Raw genomic sequence first — 27,121 nt, forward strand, 5'->3', positions numbered from 1 at the left:
TTCAGTTCTTTTCTTTGCTTGGCTTTCCTCCCTTGCAGTGCTGACAGCTTGTTCACCCTTCAAGATCTATCTCCTTGAGTTCTTCCACTCATTATGCCAATGCACTCCATGATCACTTGATCAACTTAGAGTCTTGATGCTCTATACTTACTCCTCATTGTGTCCTCCTTCACATTAGCCTTCTCTTGGCTTCTTCACATGACCACTCATATGATCAACTCCCTCTCATACATGCGCACTTGATCTCTAACCTATAACTCCTTATAAAGAAGTTTTGTTCTTCATTTCCTACTCAAATCTTGATCTGATCTTGAGAAAATGGTATTGTTTTCCCTCCAATTTGCTTCTTCTATAAAATTCATGATAAATCCATTAGAATTTGCCTTGAATTGGTTTGCATGGTTTACCTAAAATTCTATGACATCTACTCATCATCCTTATTATCCAACTAATTCACAAAATTTGATTTAACAAACTTATCGCTACTGATCTGGTGAATCTTTGACTTAACAAATAATGCAACAACTTGACATCATCGGTTTACTGATGCTCAACACCTGACCAATTCTATGTTACTGGGCACCTGAATATCAGTTGGCTCTTGTATCATGCTTGGCACCTGAAGTCACTTGGCACTTGATCTTCACTCGGCACCTGAAGGTTGCTTGGCACCTGAAGATCACTCGACACCTGATCTTCACTCGACACCTGAAGGCTGCTCAGCACCTAAAGATCACTCGACACTTGATCTTCACTCAGCTTCAACTGAGAATCTGTTCAGCTCTAACTAGCTTGCTTGACTCTCTCCAATGAACTTAGTTAGGCTTTACAAATGACTTAGTTAAACCTTACATCTTTGATGTGTCTTAGTGTGTCCAACCTCTTAGAGTATGTCATCAATATACTATTTCATCAATGGCTTAGCTGATCCTTATACTTTATTACAACATCATAACTTCAACCTTTCTCTAGGTACTCTAGTTACATCTTATTGATTTCCGCCTCCTTGGCAATCAACCAATTGATAGTATTTGGATCACTTAAGCAATTTTCATTCCTACAAGTAGCAAGTTTGACATCAATGAAAAAATAATGATTGAAAACATTCTTTACTAGTTCCATTATTCTTCATTCATGATCATTTCAATCATTTTCAACACTCATATATTGTGTATCTACTAGTAGCAAGGGCAAAAAATTATCCTAAATAGTACAAGAGGGGCAACATGTAGGATCCCAATGCCTAGCTAGTGACCTTACATTGTCTACCCTCAATTGGTGAGGAAGAAGCTCTCAGGACAAAGTAATGAGTACAAAATCATAAATAATTTGTTCATATTTGCAATCATCTTATTCATAGAGGGACACTATGTGAAAAGGTTATCTGATGATGCAAAAGCATAGATAATAGCTTTCAAGGCCTACTACATCTAGTTCAAAACATTCACATATCTATGCATAGCTAGTGCTACTATTAACCTAAAAAAGCTCCGTAGATATCCTTGTGATAGACTAGTTTTGTTGGAGATTGCATGACAAATTGAATCTACGTATGATAGGGTTAGGAAGTAGCCCCTAGTCATAGGACCATATCAGGTGAAGAGGAATTAAGATATCCTATCTTTTGAATGGGAGTGGGAGCAATATCCTCTTGAGGAATACAATTCTCCCAGACCATATTTAGATAACATTGGGAAAGTTGAGAGTCTAGCAAGTAGAGAATTCCACCAAGAAGAGGCCATTGAAGACCACTAGATGAATGTAACAAATGACTACAATGTCCATATTAAGGACTATCATAGGATGGTTTTATATTTAGTAGAGCTAATGGACCCTTTGTACAACTTAGATAAAATTGGAGAGAGACCCATAATGAACATCGAGATTGACAGGGAGGAGAATGATGACATAAATCATCGGGCGACGCATGTCATCAAGATGAAAAAGGACTAGATCAAGAAACCCTTTCAACTTGATCCAATACTTGACACTTTGATTTTTCACGTGCAAACCCACCCAAAGAAAGGTAGAGGAAAGAAAGTTAATTCCTACCTTTGTGGCCTAGTCTCCTATAAGGCCAAAAATAGTATACCAACTTGGCCACCCAGTTGGATACTACCACCCTCTAGAGAGGAAAGGAAAGGGTAAGAGAAAGAGGATCTCTCCTCAAAGGGTCAATACAGAAGAGGGTCAAGTTCAAGTACCTTCCTAGCAGCAGGAAGAAAATGTACAAGGGTCAAAGGATACTAGAGGTGCTCAAGTCTAGGTTGACCCTCAATTGCCCCCCTTTGTGCCTAACCAGTCAGAAGAGGGAGAAATTTGATAGGTCTCTATTGCTCCTCCACAAGAAGAGCTAGTATCCCCTTCTACCTCCATGAAATAGAAAAGGATTAAGATCCATATGAAGAAGAGGCAAAGGGTGACTAAAAGAATGGTTCCTTGCCCATTTTTCCCTGAAACTATTCTTGAGGGAGAAGAGGAGGAAGAAGAGGAAGATGAGGAGGAGCATGTGTCTTTATAGGAAAGAAATCGGCTAGCTCGAGCCACAGAATAAAAAAGGAGAAGAATTTTGACAATAACATCACCATCCACCCTAGAGGAACCCTTAGAAGTCTCTTCTTTAGAAGATGAGGTACAATAATGGGTGGATGAGTAGGATACTAAGCACAATGATGTGTTTAAGATGTCAAGTTTTGACTTCATTCCCATGGGGATAGAATTGGTTGGAGACAAGATTAGGGATACCCCTACAGGTGAACCCCAATAGGAAGACTAGACATAGATGTTGCCAAAGTCACAAGGTCCTAATCTTACTCCTCCATCTCCACCACAAGTCTTGGTGGTAGATAAAGTCTTGGTTACTCCTTTGCCCCCAAGTTTAGAAGAATGGGTTTAGAAGGAACATTCACAAGAGGAGGAGCCACAAAAAATGGTGATCATTGAAGTTTCAAAGGAGGGACAAATGGTTGAATATTCTCATCTAGCTTCCCAAGACAATGAGGTGCAAACTACATGGTCTATAGAGACAAAGGCCATAGAAGAATAGCCCTCACAAAGGGAAAGTACTCTGAGGAGGAGTGATAAGGGAAAGGATGTAACTAAGCATACTTTTTTTTCCTCAAGAGGCAGGTCTTTAGCTAAACAAATCCCAAGATGGCTTAAGAAAGAAATAATGAGGAACATGAAACCATAGTTCCATGCTAATGAGGAGGATACTTTTGAGTTGGTTGAGATCTTGAATAAACTTGAGTCTCCATCACATGAAGTGAGACCATTGGTATTTATCAACAATACCAAGGGTCAAGATTTATTTTCTCAAGTGGCCATCCCTCCTGGTGATATAGAAACAGAAATCCTCAGTCCTCAAGATTATCAAATCAAGGTCATGCTTGGGAGGCCCACATGGGATACAACCAGATTGATGGTAACCATGGGGATCAAAGAAGTTTTTAGGAACATGGAACAAGAAGACGTCAAAATCTAAACACTTTGAAGGAAAAACAAGATCCTAAGAGGATATTTAGCCGAAGTGGTTGGTACTCTAGATCTCAAGAACCATGAAGAGACCTTAAACACTATAATTAAAGAAGGGGGAGCTCTACATTTGGACTCATTTTTGAAAACCCATCAATAGTGGTGAGAAAGTTTTGAAGAGAAGGGAATTTTGATTATCTATGGGAACCTAAAGTTAATACACACTACACAAGAGAATGTGAATAAAATGGTGGTGATTTTTAAGTAGGACTTCAACATTATGGATGAAGTAAGGGCCTTGAGTAAGGACTTACAAGTTTTGTAAGAAATAAAAGGGAAAAGGTACATGGTTTTAGTTGATTTTTATAGAGTGGAAGAACTAGATTTGATTGATGATGGGATGGAGAAAATTGTGGATAGTAATAAAGTAATGGAAACATTACACACAGAGATACACCGGCTCAAGGACCAAGCCTACAAGAAAATTTTGGAAGTAGAGAGGCATTGTAACAATGCATGTTTAGAGATTTTTGAAGATGAGGAATGAGAGAAGTTTTTTCCTATAGGGGTAGTAGTAGATATTTTTAATAATATTTTTGATGAAGCTACTAACAATGAAGACATTTGACAAGCTTTCAGAATAGAAAAAGCCTTATTAGAATTAGATACCAAACTTAGGGATTTTGCTGAGACTTAAATTGAGGTAGAAAATTACAGACAGAAGGTCAAAGATAAATATGAGGCTCTATATTTACTAGATGTGGCTAAAATTACTGATATTATAGATAAATTCAAGGGAAAACATCCATACATAGCTTTGGGATGAAGGGGAACAAAACCCAGATGCCAAAATTTCAATTTTGACACTCAATAAAATTGTGAGATTTTGGACCATTTTGAGGTGCACATGTCCACAAGTCCCTAGGTGCATAGGTCTACTTTTCCAAAGGTGCACTGATAGTTAACTACTAGTTCTAAAAATAGAGCTTTCCACGCATCAAATATGCATTTTGACGGCAGTTCAAATCTGACAAACACCTAGTGAAGTATTAGCACTTCCAGACACTTCCAATTCGAATAAAAGATTTGTCATTCTTTCTCCTCTCATAAATTCTTTATTTTTGACATGTAAAGGTTCATGCATCCAATTAATGACTAAAAAATGGATGGAGTCCTACTAAGCACTAGTTAGATTGTTAGTTTGTATATACTTAGTTTATTTTATTAAATTAAAGACATTTTATTGCATGAAGATATATCTCACTCTCAACAAAAATTGAGGGGATGATTTCTTATAAATACATCATTGTAATATGCAATTGGGGCCACCATTATTTTGCAGTAAAATTATGGTTTTGGTGCTCTCATTTGGAGTGTAGTAATTCTTGCCTAAATATTTCATTATTTTGTGAATTTATGTTCATGGAATTGTGATTGAGTGAAAGGTGTATTGCTTTGTTTCTAGTTGTGTTATTTAGTAGTTCTAGTGTTTGCTATGGTTTTGATGAATTCTTTTGAAGTAACTAGCTTGAGAAGAAAATATCAAATTGTGTCTACATAACTGTTCATCTTGCATGAGTGCACTTTCAATGGCCTTGTGATTTGATGAAGGGTGAAACATCATATAATCACTTTCTCATTGACTATTGTATTAGTGGAATCAAGGAACCGTTGCTCCTTCTTTCATTGGTTATCTACTGATTTCTTTGAAAGAGTAACACTCAGATGTGTTATTTTCCATAGCTTATGTTTGTTAGGATTTAATTTTCATGTTATTTACTTTAAAGTTTTGTTATTTGATTTGCTAGCCCCCCTTCTTAGAATAGGACTTCATAGTAGTGACATTGTTAGATTGCATTCATTAAAAAAATCATTAAAAATACAAAAAACATAGTTCTTTTTTGTGTGTTATTTTGAAACAGTGTGCAGGTTCTTCATCTCATTTGAAATCAAAATGAACCAACAAAGGCTTCCTTGTGAACAATAACATTTATCTTTAACTAAATTGATTCTAGTAAGTCACAAGTTCACCCAAAACCTTGGAGTTGATCCTCAAATTAGCATTTTAAGAAAGACATTCAAAAGAATTCTTGCCATCAAGCATTGTGCAAAATGATAGCTCAATAGAAGTGGTGCTAGAAGGAGGGCCCACTTTTAATTCTCAGAAAAAAGTGGAAAATTTTCCAAAGTCTCAAAATTTTGTACTTTCGTAAAAATCTATTCTTCCCACAAGTTCATGATTTTTTTTTTGAGTTTTTGAGAAATTTAGGTGTGCAAGTGCACAGCTTCGCATATCTGTAGCTACGTAGGTGTGCATGTGTGTAATGTGGTGCACCTGAGTTGTGAGAAAGTGTACTTTTGTAGAGGTTTTCTTTTTCCAGAGTTAGTGCAAATTGGAGGGTTTTGATCCAGAATCCCCATTTCAATGAGCATTAAGATCTTCACCAAGGGCACATGAGTTTCTTGAGCTTACCCACTTCTGCAAATCATGCGATGATAAAGGAGTACCCCAAATTCAACCACTGTCATTCAAACTTTTATCATCTTCTTCAACTCCACCTCCACTCCAACAACCTGGTGGACCACCACATGCTCCAATAGTTCCATGTCAATAACCACCCTTTAGTTTTTCAAATCCTCTAATGGCCTTTTTTGCAAAAACTATAGACTCACCAATAAACTTGAGAGGTGCACTACATGACCTCCCTAAGAATCCCAAAAAGTTTTGCCCAAGGTTCATTTATGCAAAAACATGAACTACTGAAGACTACATTAAAGTATTCAAAGAAATTTACAATTGAAAGCAGATTTCCAATAAGGATGTGGTCCTTCATTTATTCTTCTACTCTTTTGGGGAAGTTGCCTACAATTGGTACATCAATTTGCCACTTGAGTGTATCGAAGATTTGAGACACCTTTGAAAAATTGTTCCTATAAAAATTTAAAACTTTTGTCAACCCAGCAGTGATACATCAACAATTCATATCAATTAAAAGGGATCCAGCTGAGATAGTTTCATGCTTAAATCATCACTTCCATATGGCATATCACAAGTTGGAAACACCATACACTATACTAGTTGAAGCAACTATTTAGATTTATCTAAATGCTATGGACCCTCTTACTACTATCTTTTTGAGAAGGCTTCCTGTAGCAAATATCAATACATTGGAAAAGGTCTTCATAGAAGTAATAAATTTTACTAAACAAGCCAATCCAAACAAAGGAGGGTTGATGCTTCCAACTCAAGCTATCACAACAATGCCAACATACCCAGTTAGAGCACCCACTGTGCCAAGTCAATTTGTACCTATGAATGTAGTTCCATTACAATAGGCACCTGCCCCACAAAATCTTGCTCTAATATATCAAGGGTATGAACCTCCAAAAGTTACCTTCTTCAAGCAAAAGGCAACAATCCCCATTGAAGTAGAAAATAGCTTCATTTCCAAATTTGGTTAGATGAAAAGACTATGTCACAAATGAACAATGAATTGACTCATCTTAGATTGTCACAAGGATAGAATAGAAACTTCCAAAAAAACAATGTTGGTCCTTACAACAACAATTATGGACAAAATTACAACGGGAACTTCAACGGAAACAAAAAAAATGCAGGAAAAAATAATGGAGGAAACAACTTCAATCCTCTTGATTGAAATAATGGCTTCTAGAGACAAAACTAAAAATGGAACACCCATTTGAATAATGGAAGCATTCTTACTAACAATAAAAATACCAACATTCAGTATGCATATATCAATCAGTATGATGATGGTCATAATGCACCTAACAATGATGGTTCATACTATAATGGAAATCAGGAGATGAATCAAAGCTCTCAAGTAAATGACAATACTCCTCCTGTGCAATTGTTAGAATCCTATGACTCCACACAAAAGCTATAGGTAGAACAATCAATTGATGAAGAGTTTTCATTCCGATTTAACCAAGACCCAAAGATTCAACATCAAGAGATGTTTTTCTTTTGCAATGACAATCAGAATACATACAATTTGAGAATTATAAAGGAACCTCTAACATATGGAATCCATCTAGCACTACAACCAACTCCCCCCAATCCAAAGGTGATAAATAATTTGGCACCAATTAAACCACCATCTAGAGGACAACAATGTCAAAACCAAGAGAATGTACCAATAATATTGAAAAATCCTACTTGGTCTACTAAAAAATATAGTGTGGTGGAGGACTTGAAACAAATAAAGGCCAATATGTCTATGGTTGACATGTTGCAAAACTATCCACAATAGCAAGAGACATTCATGAAGACCCTAGACCATACAAAGGCTTCCCACAATGTGAATACTACCCCTCAAAAGATGGTGTCGCAACAAGTTAACACTGCAGAGGCATTGCCCACTATATTTAAAGGCAAGGTAGAGGTGCCCCCATTTTTCATCAGTATCAAAATATATGGGAAGAATCTTCATGATTTCCTTATATATTTAGGAGTTTCATGCAATATCATTCTATTATCCATACCACAAAAGCTAGGGGTCTCCCCTCAACAAACCAACTAGATAGTGATATAGCTCGACAAAATAGAGGTGAAAATCAAGGTGTATTGAAGGATGTATAGATACATTTGATAGTTGACCCACAAATTCAAGATGTCATTGATATACATGTGGTTGATATCCCATTGATGTGTGGATTACTCCTTAGTAGGGAATGGATGAAGTGTCTAAGGGGATGGTTTTCTATGGATTTCACTAAGCTTTGATTACCATGTAAAGGTCTGAACAATCAAATCAAAATAGATGTGGAGCCCAAGTTAGCAAAGATGATCATGGATTACAATGCTCCTAATGAGGTAGCCTTCTTACAAATAGATTTAGACTCCTACATGGTGATGGCTTTTGATACAATATTGACTAAGAAAATAGATGATCAAGATATGGACCCCATGATTTTAGCCCTAAAGGATGAGGTCGTAACACAATTCATAGACCATATGATGGCTAATTTATAATGTCTAGGAGAAGAAGTTGATGCCAATATTCTCCTCCTTTTGGGATTTTGTCAATTGGATAAAGTTAGCCATTTGGAGTTTGAATATTCATCATGTCAAGAAGCATTTTCTAAGGTATTGAAGCAAACGATTGAAGTAAGGAAATTCAATGACCCACAAAATGAACTTGCAGAAAACCAAAGTCCTACAAACATGTCTAATGTTGTTGAAAAGAATGAAGGGGAAACTGAAGATATGAATGCATCATAGAGTGATACCTCTTTAGATAGTGGAGGTTTGTCTTCTCCTCCACCCAAAATGATCAAAATACAAAGAAGAAGAATGTACATAAAAGGCCAAGGATGGAATTCAATGCTCATTCATCCTCTTCCTAAAGTTGAAGTAATTCAAGAATTGATAAACAAGAAAAACACACACCTCCTCTATCAAGAATTCATAATAGAGAATCATCAAGTCTGCCTCATAGAAAATTACAATGGGTTCCTAAGAAACAATCCTTGAAAGCTCAGGTAAAAGAGAAATTGAAGACAAATACACATAAGGTTAGAAAACCCAAGGAAAGCTCAATTTAAACCCTTCACTTCAATAGTTCCAAATGCAAATCAGGAGCCAGTGCAGGCATTGAGCTAGTTGGTCCAAAAGGTAAATCTTTCAATGCAATATATCAATTGCAATTTTGATGCACTAACAATGTTGTAGAATATGAAGTGTTGATTTGAGGACTTCTCTTTGCACTCGATAAAGGAGTTACAACTCTCATCATTAAAGGAGATCCTCAATTGGTTATCCAACAAGTAAAATTACTATATTCTTGTAACGATAAGAGATTGCTTTCCTATAGGAAAAGGGTATTGGATCTATTAGATGATTGTGAAGCTTTGAACATAAAATCTATTCCAAGGAGGAAAAACATGGTAGCCAATGCTCTCACTATTTCACCAAGTGTATTACAACCAGTTGAAGGAATGAAGTTGAAACAATTTTCAGTTGAATTGGTTGATGCTCCATCTATTCTTGACAATATCATGAACTTCCAAGTTTTTCAAGATGATCAACATATACTAGAGTTTATTATGTGTAGTATCCACTTTAATGGACAAGAAATAGATGACACCCTAGATGACACACCTGAGGATATTAAAACTCAAGATGAAGATGGAATCTTGAACTTGAAAACTAATACTATTCTAAAGGGAATGGTTGAATTAGAAAATAGATTTGATCATGATGAATCAATACTTAAAAAAAGAATCATTGAAGAAAAGGGGATGGATGAATGTGATTCATAGAATTTAGGAACAGAAGATGATCCCAAGATGGTAAGGATTGGGAAAGCATGTAGTTCATAGGAAAGGGAAGACATGCTCAAATTACTCACAGAATATAAGGATGTCATTTCCTAGAGCTATGAAGATTTGAAAATGTATGATCCTTGGATCATTACACATGATATCCCACTCAAACCTAATGCCAAACCTTTCCAACAAAGGTAGAGACCTATCAATCCCATCCTCGAGCCTTTGATAATGAAGGAAGTCAAGAAATTGTTGGATGCAAGAATTATTTTCCTTGTGTGTCACTCTACATGGGTGACTAATTTAGTTCTCGTATGAAAGAAGACCAGAGAGATTTGGATTTGCATAGATTTTTGCAATTTGAACTTGGCATCTTAGAAGGACAATTATCCATTGCCCTCACTAGATGAAATCTTGCAAATTATGAATGGTTCAAAGATGATGTCTTTCTTGGACGGATATTTTGGTTATAACTAGGTAATGGTGGAAGAGGAAGATAGATTAAGAGCCACCTTTATGACCAAATGGGGAACCTTCACCTATAGGAGGGTCCCATTTGGATTGATTAATGTGGGGGCTACATTTCAATGAGCCATGGATGAATCTTTTAAGGGATTGAATAATAGATGTATAGTTATCTATATGGATGACTTGACTATCTTTTCAAAGGATCACACTACTCACATTGCCAATCTAAGAAAAGTGTTCAATAGGTGTCGTAAATATGGCATATCCCTCAATCCCAAGAAGTGTTCATTTGTGGTCACTAAAGGAAAGCTCCTAGGTCATTTCATATCCAAAGATGGTATCTCTATTGATCCTGATAGAGTTGAAGCCATTTTGAAGTTATCAGCCCCCAACAATTGGAAGGAACTCAAGTCCTTCTTTGGAAAGATAAATTTTGTTCAAAATTTTATAAGCGGATTCATAGATATTGTGTGTCCTCTCAATAATTTTCTCAAAAAGGGAGCTAAAATAGAATGAGTTCCTGAGGTAAATAAATCATTCGAGGTTATTAAGGTAGCAATTTCCATGGCCCTAGTATTGGTAAGCTCCAATTACAACCTTCCCTTCAAGATATATTTCTTTGCTTTAGAGCATTCATGTTTAGGGGTCTTGACCCAAAAGAAGGAGAAAGAAGATGAAAGACCTATTGCTTTTATGAGTTGCCCACTGAGAAAGGTTGAGTTGAATTATTCGAACCTTGATGAACAGTCTCTTGCCTTGGTTAAAGTAGTGAAGAAGTTCTGCCATTACATTTTAAGGAGTAAGATTTATGCTATCGTACTTGACCCAATGGTAAAAACATTGTTGATGCAAAATGAACTTGGAAAAAGGCAAGGTAAAGGATGACAATACTTCAAGAATTTGACTTAGAGATCCAACCTATGAAATTGGTTAGAGATCAAGGATTGTCAAGGATGATAGCTGATAACTAGATTAGTGATGAAAAGAAATTTGAGTTTGAGAAAGAAATAGATAATGAAGATCAGAAGAAAATGATAGTATCCCAAGTTGACATTGGCCAAGGTGTGGTAAAAAATTTTTGGTACTAGGATATTGTTTACTATCTCCTAGTGAATTGATGCCCCAATTGGATGAATAGTTCACAATACAGAGGACTTAAAATGAAGTGTGAATCCTATATGTTGCGAGATAAAAAGTTGTACACAAGGAACTATGAAGGGATCTACTTAAAATGCCTAGGATGTGAAGAAGCAAAGGAAATCCTAGAACAATTTCATGACATGGTATAGGGCATGGTTTGGTAGAAGCTATTGCTCATATGATTTTGAGATTGGGTTATTTTTGGCCCACATTATTCAAGGACACTTTTGAGGATGTGCACTCTTGTCATGTCTGTCAAACAAGTGCTAACAAAGAAAGACACCTAGCAATGTTGCTACAACCTGTATTTGGTATGCCCTTTCAAAAAGTGTGGGTTGGATTTCATTGGTCAAATTAACCCACCATCATCAACTAGACACACCTACATTCTTATGGACATCAACTATTGTACAAGATGGATAGAAGCAAAAACTTACAAAAATTGCACCACCAAGGTGGTGACAAACTTCTTGGAGGAACACATTATTACTAGATTCAGGATGCCATTCGCTCTAGTGTGCGATAATAGATCAGCTTTTGCATCAATATTTTTAGCTCAATGGGCACCTAAGATTAAGGTTATTATCAAATTCTCCTCAAATTATTACCCATAAGGAAATGAGGTAGCAGAATCCATGAACAAGAATTTGATCACAATAATAAGGTGATTGTTAAGGAGAACCCTAAAGACTAGCATACACAACTAAAATATGCCCTATGGATAGATTGAGTGAGGGTCAAAAATGCTTTGGGGAATTCTCCATATTTTCTTTTCTATGGATAAGAACCGGTATTTATGCTCAACCTTAGAATTCCTATTTTGAAGTTCATGAGTGGATACATTGAAAATGCTGACAAACTACAAATCAAATTAATTAATGTTCTAGAGATGGACGAGGAGCAAACAATTTTATTGGATTATATGGCCCAACATCAAGCTATAATCAAGAGATGGTTCGACAAGGGAGCCATGATAAAATCCTTTAGGAATTTTGACCTTGTTCTACTTTGGGATAAGGCAAAAGAAAAATTGGGCAGCGATACCAAGTTTTAATGCTTGTGGACTAATCCCTATCAAATCGTGGAAATCCTTGGAGAAAACACTTTTAGGCTCAATTCCTTACACGGGAAATTTCTTCCCTTACCAGTAAATGAAAATTTTTTGAAACATTATTTTGAGGCCTAAAAGAACCAAAAAAAAAAAAAAAGTTAGGTTTTATGACTGCACTTAGTTGGATTTTATTTCTACAATTAGTTACATTTGATTTAGTTACTACACTTTGGTCTTTTTCCAATCTTGGAGATGGCCCTAAAAAACCTCTCTTCCTCTAGATTTAGAACTACCCCTGCTTCAACATTTTCTTCTACTTTGTCCTCATCTTTGCTTTCATCTCTTATAGGAAGATTTATTCCTCTTTGCATTTGTTCTTCCAACACTCGCATTTTCCTTTAGAGGGCTCAAAAACCCTCAGGTGTAACATCTAAATCTCTTCCACTATGCTCTCTTTTTGGAGGCATTTTCATGCTTCCACTAAAACCCTAGTGCAAACTGTCTCACAATTGGTGATCTGTCTATGCACTCAGCCCAAACTATGGTCCTAGTGCAAACTAGTGCTGATACCACTTGATGTAGGGGACTCCCCTTAATACCATAAACTCATAATAGAAACAAAGAAACAATAGAAAATGCAAGAACAAAATATGGACTTTTTATTATTGCTACAAATGTAGAATTACAAAATTCTCAATTACAATATGCTAACCCAAATGGGTGCCTTCATTACAATAATCTGCAAGACAGTGCTGTGAACTATAACCCAGAGTTGTCTTAGACAATGTCCAAGCTTTTCTTAAATAGGTAATTTTATGCCACCCGAGAAGGTTCTAGATGCTCAAACTTAACACCTAGGGCTGAAAAATCCTAACAATACACATAGAGTTGGCCAAATATATCTTTGACAAATTATTTTAGAAATTTTGGTAGCCCAACTTCTGAAGGCCATAACTCATGAACTGTTGCTCCAATTGGCTATTATAACCACTTTTTGGAAACACCAACTCTTGATCTATAGGCTCGAAACTACGCCAATGCCCTTTCGTCAAGTTTTTGGACCTCATCTAGGCACTTTAAGGCCTCCAAAGGTGAGCCTAAAGATTTTTCTGCAAATTTGTCAATCAAAAATATGCAATAACTTCTCTGATACTTAAGCTAGAGCAATGAGATTTTTATGGTAGGCTTATATCTCTAAAATAAACTTTCTTATAGAAAATTAAAATATTTTGAGCTCCTATAACAAACTTACTAAAAATAGCAAGTTCCCATAAATAGTAACCACCCTGTCCACTAGTCCTTATTAAAATAGAAAAGACTAAAAATAAAATATTTTTGGGTGATGCAAGATTGCCCTTACATCTAGGATACTCTTGCATCAATAAAAGGCTTATCACTTTCCTTCCTATTTACCCTAGGGTTAAATAATTTAGGATCATCTCTACTCCCAAGCTTATCAGATGCTCTTCTATTATTCTCAATGTTGACAAATTTCTTAAAAGAATCCCTTAATGTTCGAGGATCTTTGCCTCTCAAAATATAAGCCTTTTTTCTATCAAAGGAATTGAAACAGGTATTGAGACACACATTATTACCTAGTTTCTTAACTTGAAATAATTTATACATTCCTTTTTGGAATCTCACATTAAAATCAAATGTGAATTCATTCTGATTTTTCTTAATATTATTGAACTCATTCAACATGAAGCTTGTGTTGGTATTGTTCCCATATTTCTCTTTGAACAAATTTTCTAGATCATCCCATGAACCAATATCATCATCAGGCAATCTTCTGAACTAGTCTCTTACATCTTCAGTGAGTGAATGCACAAACAATTTCATAACAACATCCTCATGCTCCACTTCATAATAACTTAACATGTCAGTGAATAATTTGAGATGCTCTTCACTAGTTATGGCATTGTTTCCTAAGAATTTAGTAACCTTATCTCTCAAATCATTGGAGATAGGATGGGGAAAGCCAAGGATACCTATAAAGGTCATTTATTTTATCTTTCCATGTAAATAGGCCTCTTCTAAAAATTTTAAATATTTGAATTATTGTGTCCAACTCCTAGGATTTACATTAGAATTTTTACCTCTTGAGATGCAACTAACTAACAAAAAATAGTGGAAGACAAAGCTACTATTGATTGGGAAAAAATTTGGCTATTTACTATAGGTCCACAAGTTGGAACAAAAGGTATATCTTGTGCAGTCTAATTTGGCCAAGATGTTAAGCTAGAGGTGGTCTTAAGGAAATGAATTTTCCTCCTTGTCTCTACAACTTCAATATAATTTTCTACTTTCTCCAGATCCTTTGCAAGATCTTCCCTCTCCTTTTTTTCTCTCTCCAATTCTAAATCAATTTTGGAAATAATAGTAATTTTTGAAGGAACAAGAGGCTCATTGATTTGTATTCCCACAATCTTTTTCTTTCCTTTATTAGGGTTCTTAATGGTAAGATCTATTATGTCTTCTTTTATAGGTTTATAGGGTTGGAATTGGGAAATGACATGCCATTCCTTCTCCTTTAGAAGACATTCCTAATCTTGGAATCTTGACCTTACCCCTCCCACATCTCTAAAGATGTTTGAATGCAAAGTGGAAGATTTTTCTTCCAACTTCCTATTTTCCTCTTTCAGACCTTCCATTCTTCTAAGAAATATTTATCTCTCTATGAGAGCATTCATGGTGATGAATTCATTTTCCTTTTCCAAATGAATGTGCTTGACATCTTTCTCTGCAACCTTCTTCCTAAGCATTTCAATTTCTGGCAATAGTTCATTAGGGTCTCTAGAGGTGGTCCTTGAATCTATAGGATTATCTAGATCTATAAGATTTCTCTCAATATATAGAACATTCCCTATGTTTGTCCCAACATTCAAGGTTTTTTTACACCCCCACCTATGGTTTACTTCTTTGGACACAATGGATCAAAAAGTAGTATCCACTACAAAAGAGATAATTTTATCCTGGAAGATTCTTTCATCTGGTAATGGGGTATTAAATATTTCACCTAAAAGCTTGGTATTCTCAAATTCAAAATTTAAGGATTAGGATTCTCTATCTACTACATGATGATATTGGGAATGAGCTGGGGTGTTATCATGGGGTTTTCATGTGTGGTTAGGATCTTCTTTCTTCATGGGATGGTTTTTCCTACCACCCTAGGGTAATTATGTATACAAAAAGATTTTTGGATTTTCCTTTGTGTATGCTCTTGTGCTTTTCCTTCTTTCTTCCATTTTAAACAATACTTAAAATATATAACATATGCTACTAAACCTTTGACTAAGTCACCACCCACTGAAGGGACATTTTTTTAATATGGCTAGAAGATAGAAAATAACATGAGAATAAAATATTTGAATACAAATCTGACACAATACATTTTTTCACAATACACTTTGGAAAAAGAAAACTCTATCACATAGATAAGGAACTATTTGGACAAGACCCATGTCATGTACTTCCCATTGTATTCGAGTTTTGTAGATTCTCAAAGTTTGTCTATTAAAACAAAACACTAGGAGAAGTCCCCAATAGAGTAACCATTTTTTTGTCTTTTGATTTGACAAAATTTTAACAACCTCTTACAAGATTAGAAAACCAAGGAATTAGCTAGAGAACATAATGGACATTTTGAGAAGAAAAATAAAAGGACCAACTAACAAGACTCTGATGTCTTCTGCACTTTGAACTCTACAAAATTTAGGTGGGTATACCTAGAAATTCATTCTTTATTTCTTTAGAACTCAAAAATCAACATGAATCCCAAAATAATGGATGATTTATCCCTAATTATTCTAAATCTAGGATAGTAAAAGAGATGATAAACAACTATTTTATCAAACCCTAGAACTCCATGAATCAAGTACATGCTAAAATTTCAAAACTTCAATAATAGAATATTAAAATGATTTATTTATACAAATTTTTGCACCATATAAGATATCCCAACCTAGATCAAATTCAAAGGATGAACATGTTAGCATGAATACTAATTGTGTTCGTTTGGGGGAGTATCCTAAACATTGGAGAGTATTGATATGTTACATTCATGACTGTCTTTGTCATTGATGTCAACATAGTAGTAAATCTATGAAGACTAGTGGAGTAGCAGAGAGATATTAGTTGTGCAGACAAGGTTTTGCTTGTCTAGTGATGCACAAGAATAAACATATTTTAAACTATGTGCTGATGACATGGTTAAGTGTATGTGACATAAGTTGATGTTGTCTGAAAGATATACTTGATTTATAGAGAGCGGTGTAAAGATAAAATAACAATTAAGTATTTTTTGATATTTTCATTATATCTTTTAGCTAAGATATAATCTAGAGATGCATAGTTAGCAAGTAACACAAGATAGTCTGATGGCAATGTTAGTGAGTGTGCAAACCCTAGTATCACATGTGTGATAAGTTATATCGACTATGAGCTGATAGTGCTATTGTAATTATAAACTAATTAATTATCTTATTATAATTAATTGGGAAATCCTCAAGGCCAACTCAAGGAATTAATTTGAAGATATGATATAAAAGAAATATGTTTTCCTTTTTTGCAATGTAAGAAGTATGCAAAGTAATTAACCAAGTGTGAAAAGGAGAAAAGTATTTAGTAAATGCGAGTAAGTGATCCAAGGGATTATTGGATGTGATTTGTGTGATCTAGTTATAAGATCAGAAGGATAAGAAGTCTAATTGACAAGATAAAGGAAGAGGAAGGAAGTATAATTCACTTTTATTATTCTGCAAGGAATAATATGTGTAGACACCTAAATCTGATTACACAAATAAGTAATCTTATTTAGTCATCTCCTAGTGCATTACTAATTAAATATTTTTTATTTTATTAATTAATCATCATCCCCTAGTTAATTAATTTATTTAATTAACTACAGTCTAATTGATAAAATCAAATGATAACCCAAAATCAATTTATCAATTAAAACCCTGTTCCTCTATTAAATTTAAAAAATTATCAAATCTATTTAATTTAATCCTACATCCCTTATTTATTAAATAAATCATTTAATAAATTATCCAAACCCCTAAAAACATCCCTAAACCATATCCGAACCCCTAATCCAACCCATTCACCCATACTAACCTCACTTAGCCACATAACTAACCCATCCCATCAAAGTTAAGCCACTTTCCCACTAAACCCCTTCCTAAGCTAAGTCTAATCCCCCTCCTAAATATGTGCACAACTTTAAGCAAGGGTTAAGACTTTATAACCCAAGCCAAAGTCAAAAAGCCTCCCTTTCCATCCCTATCCAAGAGCATTAATGGCTCTTACATGCCATTAATTCCTATTACATCCCTCTTACACATTCATCCTCCCTCATTACTCCCATTGACCAACCCTTATCCCATCCCCTCACACTCATCCTCCTTAAGATAAGTGTCACTCCCCTATTGGCTCTAAACAAGCTCAATGTATGTTCTTCCCTTTGAAAGCATCTTAGCCCTCCCTCACCATTCTTCCATCCTTGCATCCTAACCCTCCATTTATCTACCCCTTAGCCTATAAATAAAGCCCTTCCCTCTCACAATCCATTAATCCACTTTTTTGCAAAATTATAATGCTATTTTAAGAGCCTAAAAACTACCAAAATACCATCATAATGCTGAAATCCATCCATACCTCCATTGTTGAAACCCTCACCCATATACACACTTGGTAAAAACCCCATCTATTGAAAGTTGAGCACACTATGAGCATACATCCCCATCCATCAAGGACATATCTATGTCATTGTAGGTTATACCATAAGGAGCCTACCATTCTTGGTTTTCTTACCTTCTTGGTGATAACCTTGGTCCTATCATAAGTGTTAGCTTATTTAGTTTTGTGAATTCTTTTTATTAAGTTAGTATTTCTTTATTACACTACTAGATTAGGTGATACATTTTGGCATGCCTAGTGGGACCCCGCATTTGGGTCACCATAATCATGCTCTTTTGTTTATTTTGTTAAACTAATCCACCTAACATTTTGTGCTTATTTATGAAAATAGGTGGTGTTTTAACATTATTGCAGGCACCAATGTCCCTTGCCAAGAATCATGTTCTCGACCATAAAATCAAAATCTAGTTTAACCAACATTTTAGTGCCCTTGGTTTGCAATCTCATAACCACAAAATTGTGAACCCACAGCCCCAAGATTGTGGCCTAAACCCACAGGAATGTGTCCTTGCAAAGGCAAGATTGCTCTCTATTGCAAACCCCAACACCACATGCAATTAAAAACACCCTCCTTAATCTCACTGACCAATCCTCCCATGGGAATGCGAGTTTTTACTACCAAGATCACTATAAAACTTACAAGAATGCTTGACCAAAATATCCAAGCCTAGAAAAATTAGTTTTATCCTTTCACCTACAATCCCACAAATAAACTTGCTAGTGGGAATGCATTCCATAAACTTGCAGGATTGCTATTTTGCGAGATCGCTCTGTTACTTTCTTCCTGTGGCCTGTTTTTCCATAGTTTTACTAGTTTCCTACACCACAATCTCACGTTATTTGAGTGCATTTGCAAGATCCCTGTTTCACCCGTGGGATCACTATTTTACAAAAAATTTAATTTTTTTTTTCCATCGTCAAGCTTTCATTTTGGAAATTTTTTGGTGACTAATCAAATTGCTTTTTTGTAGCATTGCAGATTGGAGCATCTTGAACATCTAACCATGTTTTTGGCAGGTTTTTCTTAGAATAAACTTGAATGTCTTAAAAAAAATTTCATTGAATGACTATTGCTCAAATCAATTTTGAATTCCATGAACTAAAAATCACATTTTTCATTGGAATTCATGATTAAAACAACACAATCTTGAATGTCAAGGATCAAATAGTCATTTCTATACCTCACACTTCAACTTTGGGGATTAAATAGAAATCACTCACTCTTGAAATGCATAAATGAATTGACTCATTCACTTGTCCCTTATCAAATTTCTCATGTTGACAACACTTGAATTTCTTATGTTGATGAATTCTCGCTTTTCATTTTGTTGACAACATTATCAAGTTGGAAAGAACCTTGTATACCATAAACACAAGTGTCTTCAATCATAGATTACAAAATCTAAATCATAAATTGGGAACAAGCAAGTTTATTTAAACCCAAGATCACTTATCTGGTCTTGTTTAACACTTTTTAGGAGGTCTTCTTGGGGATTTCATCACCCCTTGGGATGACCTTAGCTCTAGCATTCTAGCAAAGTATAAATATTAAGAGGTGAATTGAACAAAACTTGTCTTGGAAGCATAATATTATCACTCTTGGCTAAGCCCCAAAGAACTTTATACCTTTGGGAAGTGAAGGTGGAGATTTGGGTTACCATCTCCTCCTAGCTGTGTGGCATTATTTTCTTTCATCTATATATTTGGATCTCACATACCTTGCATATATCGAGGACACCTCTAGCTAATCTTGTATATCCTAGAAAACATGCTATATGGTTATTGCTATGTTTGACATGCTTGAGTGTTCAAAACCCTCCCCATGTTTCAAAAAAAATCAAATCATTTTGCTAAAGAGATCGCTTGTCTATCGTTTGAAATGGTAGTTAGCAAGTTGATTCGCAACAACCCAACAATTGATCAACTATTCAACCCAAATGAAAGGCATACTTAGCATATAATCACTACCTCATCCAAGATTCATCCAATCTCTCAAGATTTCCTATAGTACCATCATTCCTAAGGTCTTCCATAAAGTCTTCCTTTTCTCTCCATGTCTTAACTAGTAACATTCCATCCCTACCCAACTCATCATCAAAACATGATGTCATAATCCTATTATGATGAGTTTGGCCATCCCACCTTTTCTCCCACTCCATCCTATTCCAATGATGATGAAGATCTAGTTGATTATGATGGGTATATTGAAAGCCTTAGAGATATTCCTCCAAACATCCTCTAAAATCAAAACATTCCTCCAAACTACTCTATCATTCCTCCATGCATGCCCACTAGTACTCTTTACCATGCCTTTGACAAGGAATCCATTATTATCTTCATCCTTACCTTCTTCCTATATCATCCCCACATATTCCTCCTATAAATCAGTAATATCTCTATCTTCCTCTACCTTCATATCCATATCTCCACCATTTCAAAACAACTCTAGTAGCTACATCCCTAGTCCAAACCCACCATCCCAATCTCCTCCAAACCACTTTCCAAATCCTCCAACCAATCCTATTTCTACAATGCCTCACCTTAATCCCCTTACTCTTCCCAGTCCAACATGCTTGTCTCCGAGGAATTTTACAAGGAAACCCAAAGCAAATCCATCTCCCACACCCATCACTCCTCTTATATCATCCTGTCAATACCATCTCTATTTCATCCACCCCACTTATCAATCTCCTTCCATTTTGTACCTCCCATCCATTGAATCCCTCCAAATCCCATCAACATATCATCCTCCTAGCATTACCCAAATCTCATGTATTAAACCTAATGAATCCATTCCCCATCAACCCATCCCCATTACAGAACCTCCTACCCATCCATCTACCTCACTTAATGAAACCATCCATACTTCTCCTAGCATACCATCCACTCCCATCAATTCCTATCAAGATCTTGTCCAAAAGTATGTGGAAATATCCCATGACACAAAAGAAAATCCCACCATCCCACTTATTCCCCTACATGATCCACTTTTACTATTCACCCCATCTAAAGAGCAGTCACTATCCCCTCCATATCTAAACCCTACCATCATACCTAATCCATCTCAAGATCCATTCCCATCGACCCATCCAAATCAAGATCCTATCCTTCCATCTCCTTTTCTTCATGCTCATACATACCCTATAATCCATGATGATAGATCCATTGAAGAAGAATTAACTATCATATCCAAAGCCTTGACTCCTTCAGCTAGTAATGGACTCACATCTTGTGTTCCAAATAATGAACATCATATTGAAGAAAGAAATAAAAGTTTATCTCTAGATGTTGGTATCCCCTCTATCACTGCATGGTCACCAGTCCTTCCATCTCCACCCCAAAGTTCCCATCCATTTTTTTCTCCATCTATTTTGGGCCCTTATCTTACTACTTATTTCCAACCCTCCATTTTGGGTCCATATATTCCTTATCTAAATCCCCCACCCTTTCCATCCATTTTGTGTCCTTATATACCTAATATGAATCATTTATCTCCTCCATCTATTTTGGAACCTACTCTTTCCTTGTTTCCATTTATCTTAGGCCCATATCCTTCATTCAATTCATCTATTTTGGGAAATTATATGCATCCATATCTTGTGTTCCAATCCATCATTTCATTCCCTCCAATCCATAAGCTAGATCATCAAAATCAGTCATCCTTGAATCCCTTCCAACCTCCAAGCTATACATTCCATCCACAAACCCTCCATATCCTCCATTCTCTTGTTCCCATACCATGGCTAATAGAAGCATATTGGATGCCAAAAAAAAATAAAATCATAAATCCAAAAATCCACATAAATCCAAGTATCCACATGTCCCTTCTAAAGTCATGTTCCTAAAGAGAAGCATTTGATCCAAATCTCAAGAGGCCACAAAGGCCCAAGCTGAAAAGGTCAACAATCATGTGGATACCCAAGATGCTCATAAAAGAAATATGTCTCAAAGAAAAATCTCAATTGGCATCCATTCGCGCTACTCAAAAAGCCTCACCTTTTCATACTTTATTCAAATCTCCATATATACATCCTTCATCCCCCCCAATCAACTTTTGGTTCCTCTACTTCTTATCCTAAAATTCTAATCCTCCATCTTCCAACTTTACTTTTAGTCCTTATATTTCTCTTCCTCCATTTTCTCCTTAACCTCATTCAAAAACATCTTTCCTAGTACTTCATCAGCTTTCAAGGTGTGTGCCAATGATGATCTTTCCATTGTCCTCATCCATTTTCCCACAAACCTGATGTCTTCCCATCCATTACCTGCTAACTCACACCCATCATTTTACTTATATAAACTAATCATTTTCCACTCCCTCCTTTCCTACCAACATCTATGAGTAAAAATGCATCGAAAAAAAATTTTAGAAAAGAAAAAAAAGTGTCCAATGGTGAAAACATGGCAATTCAAGCACCTTGGACAAGTACCATGATGAAAACTTGGCAAACAAGCATCATGTGTAAGCCCTTTACCCAAATGCCCTATATACCTAGGGGCACATTCCATCACCCACCATACCCAGCTCATCCCACCACCCTAACCACATCCCATCCATTTCACCTACCATCCTCCTTTAGATCTTGATAAAAATAAAGTCCACCCACAAATACATGCTTTTGGTCATCTTTTTGACATCTATGTCCCATCAAAGTTTGTATCCACCTATCCTTTATCCACCCACTCTTTGTTCCATAAAATCCCTCCACTTCCTATTTTTCCAAATCTTATCTACTAACCATCATTATTCCCTATTTTCCTAGCTCAATCACATTTCCTAACCTAGCTTCCTTCCACCTCATTATCCTCTTATCATCCAACCCTCTATCCTATCACATCCCTCATAAAACCTCCTCTTGAATAGCATATAATTGGGGGCACTATATTCCTTGGAGATCATATCATGTCCATCTTTCCATCCCCTCATTCTAGCCCTATTTTCATCCTGTTATCCCCAAAAGCATTCATCTCCTCATCCCTATCTTTTCACATTCCTCTACCTGAACCTTCTACCAGTCATACCCTTTTCTTCTATCCTTGCACTTCCCACCATCTCTCCATCTTTCTATTGCTTGGTACATCCCTTGTCATTGGTATCTAGCTCTAGGCTATCTCCATATACCCCATTACCATCCATTCATATCCTAATGCTCCTAGAAATATACCATCCATTGCACCATCCCATTGCACATCTTTTTAACTCATCCAATAACCTTCTTAATCTTTTGGCCAACCTTGTTTCAAGCCTTGGTCACACCCCAATCATCATCATTGGGATGCATCCTTCCTACTACTTGAGCTTTTCATCCACATCATCTTATCCACCCTCAATCTCACTATCTTCTCATCCTAAGCATTTTACTCCCACTATCTCCTCATCTTGAGCATTTCCCACTATCCTCTCATCCTAAGCTTTTCATCTACTATCTTTTCATCCTAAGCTTTTCACCCACTATCTTCTCACCCCAAGCTTTTCATATGCTATCTCCTCATCCCAAGCTTTTCACTTGTTGTCTCCTCATCCCAAACTTTTCATCTGTTATCTCCTTATCTTGAGATTTTCATCCACTATCTTCTCATCCCAATATTTTCATACCCTTTATCTACTCATCCCAAGGTTTTCCTCTATCTCCTTACTCAAGCTTTTCATCCACAACTTCTCATCCTGAGCTTTTTATTCGCTAATTTTCCCATCCCAAACCTTTCATCCACTATCTTCTCATCTTTATCGTTCTTGTTGCTATCCTATAATGTTATACTTTTGTGTGGTAATCCCTTGTCCATACTTTGGTCTATCAGCTGTATATTCCTTGTGCACTAGTCCTTAGCTTGGTACCATTTTCTATCTCTCATCTCTTTGTGTGAGTTCATGCTTGATTGCAACTTTCAACTCTCTTCTTTAGGTTCTTTAGCAACTCCTCATATGAAATTCCTTGTCATCAAAATGTTGTCCTAAAAATTTTGATTGCCCAACTCATCCTAATCCTCAATATTACCAATAGATCCTTGTAGAATGAATCCTTCCTCTTATCTAATCTTGGTCCATTAGTATCCAGTCCTATTGATATCTTTAGGAAAAGGTTTACTTTTTCATTGATTCATATTTTCTTTCAATTTATTTTCTTTTTAGGATTTCAAGTTTGGTTCTTAAAGCATCTCTTCCAAGTGATTTTGTTTATTCCCTCCTCAAGGTCACCACAATCTCTTATATCATGGTGTGCTATGAATGGGGCAATTCCAAAGCAAGGTTTTGATTAGGTCGCTTTCATCTTTCTTTTTTTCTTTTGAGTCAATCAAATATAACCCTTGCATATTACAAACATGTGATCACTTTTTGTTGCATGGTGCAATTGGGAAATATTATTTGCTTGTGGGTTACCCAATATCATTTCCACTATGATTCCTCCAGGATTCATGTGTGATTTTGGGGCAATCCTTGTGTGTTTGTTTCAAGTCTATCCTATGTAATATTGGTGCAAAGGCTTTGATGTTCTTACTAACCTTGGCATATCCTCAATATCCTTATATTAAAATGAGTGCTCAACTACATGGTGGTGTTCCCATTTGGAACATCCCCATGCTTAAGCTTCAATAGATTAATTTACATCTCATCCTATCCAAGAATTCCATCCAATCAATCCTACCATCATGATCCAACCACTCTATCGATACCATAGTATCCAATCCTGCCTCAATCATAATCATAGCTCCTACATCAATCATAATCTTAGTTATCACCAATCCTAGAATCATAATCTCCCCAACCTTACCATCTTCCAAATCACTTTCTTGGGGTCAATTTCAAAAAATTAATCACCCTCTCCCCTCCCCCTATAACTAGTGTTCTTAACCATTTCTTATCCTTGCACACAAGGTTTTCCTTTGTATCATTCTCCCATAGTGAGAGTATGAGATTCCTTAAACCCCCTCTCTTAGCCACTCTTAGTCCTCCTGCTCTCCCTTGATTCTTGTACTTTTCAAGAAGTTGTCAAGCCTCACCTTCTCTCCCTCCCATCTTCTTGAGGGGGCATCATGTAGTCCATTCTCTCCTCTTCTACTCAAAACTGGGGCAACCATGTTGCTTCAAAAAAGTCTTCTTTAGTCATTTATATTCGAACTTCTTTGAAATAGCATTGTTTCAACACTACATCAAAGAGAGGCAAAATGTAGACACCTAAATCTGATTACACAAATAGGTAATCTTATTATTGATTAAATATTTATTATTTAATTAATTAATCATCATTCCCTAGTTTATTTATTTATTTAATTAACTATAGTCCAATTGATAAAATCAAATGATAACCCAAAATCAATTTATCAATTAAAATCCTATTCCTTTATTAAACTAAATAAATTCTCAAATCTATTTAATTTAATCCCACATCCCTTATTTATTAAATAAATCATTTAATAAATTATCCAAACCCCTAAAAACATCCCTAAACCCTATCCTAACCCCCAATTTAATCCATTCACCCATACTAACCTTACTTAGCCACCTAACTAACCCATTCCATAAAATCTGAGACACTTTCCCCCTAACATCTTCCTAAGCTAAGTATTATCCCCCTTCTAAACATGTGCACAACTTTAAGTAAGTGTTAAGACTTGCTAACCCAATCCAAAGTTAAAAAGTCTCTCTTATCCTCTTCCATCCCTATCCAAGAGCATTAATGACTCTTACATGCCATTAATTCCTCTTACATTCCTCTTTATTCCTCTTACATCCCTCTTACACACTCATCCTCCCTCATTACTCCCTTTGATGAACCCTTATCCCATCCCATCACACTCATCCTCCTTGAGACAAGTGTCACTCCCCTATTGGGTCTAAACAAGCACAATCAATGTGCTTCCCTTTGAAAGCATCTTAGCCCTCCCTCACCATTTTTCCATCCTTGCATCCTGACCCTCCATTTCTCAACCCCTTATCCTATAAATAAAGCCCTTCCCTCTCACAATCCATCAATTATGAAAACTTATAATGCTATTTTGAGAGCCTAAAAACTACCAAAATACCATTATAATGCTAAAATCCATCCATACCTCCATTGTTGAAACCCTCACCCATACACACACTTGGTAAAAACCCCCACCTATTAGAAGCTTGAGCACACCATGAGCATATATCCCCATCCATCAGGGACATATCTATGTCATCATAGATTATACCATAAGGAGCCTACCATTCTTGGTTTGCTTTCCTTCTTGGTGTTAACCTTGGTCCTATCATAAGTGTTAGCTTATTTAGTTTTGTGAATTCTTTTTATTAAGTTAGTATTCCTTTATTACACTACTAGATTAGGTGATACAATATGAAGGTCATCTGGATAGTGGGTTCATTGATCTTAACCTTGAATCTATTTAGGAAGTGGGTCTAGCAGTCTTCCACAACTCCTAATAGGTTTGGAATCTCCTAACAGGGATTCAAAGTCTCCTAGGATTGATATGTATTGAATGTTGTTATAGACTCCTAACAGGGTCTATCCTTTAATAAGTAATATTTATATTGGTATATCATCTTGTGGGTACCATCCTCACCAAGGTTTTCCCTCTGATCAAGGCTTTCCCTATTAACATATCTAGTGTTAATTTTTCATGAGTATCTTGTTGTGCTTTTTGATTATATTTCTCTTATGGTTAAACTTCAATAAGGTTGATATTTGTGGTATTAGCTAGATAACTAATTCACCCCCACTCTCAGTTATATTGAGGGACTATATATTTTAACAATTGTTATCAAAGTATTAAGTCCTTGAAGGATGAGCTTAATAGATTTTGGAGATTAATGGTGAATCTTTTCAAAAAGGATAGTCCTAGATTTGATGGGGCCAACTATGATAGTTAGAAGGAGAAGATGAAGATTGATCTGCTATGCATGGGTCATGGTTATTGGCTTTTGATAAAAGCTAGCAAGACAATTGTGAAAGAGGGAAAGATTGAAGAATGTAGTAAAGTAGAGAGAGATCTATTCATGTGTAACATGAGAGCCAG

The sequence above is a fragment of the Cupressus sempervirens genome, chromosome 5 (genome assembly GCF_028749045.1).
Source record: "Cupressus sempervirens isolate cs-2001-9-10 chromosome 5, ASM2874904v1, whole genome shotgun sequence".
In the NCBI taxonomy this organism is placed as follows: domain Eukaryota; kingdom Viridiplantae; phylum Streptophyta; class Pinopsida; order Cupressales; family Cupressaceae; genus Cupressus; species Cupressus sempervirens.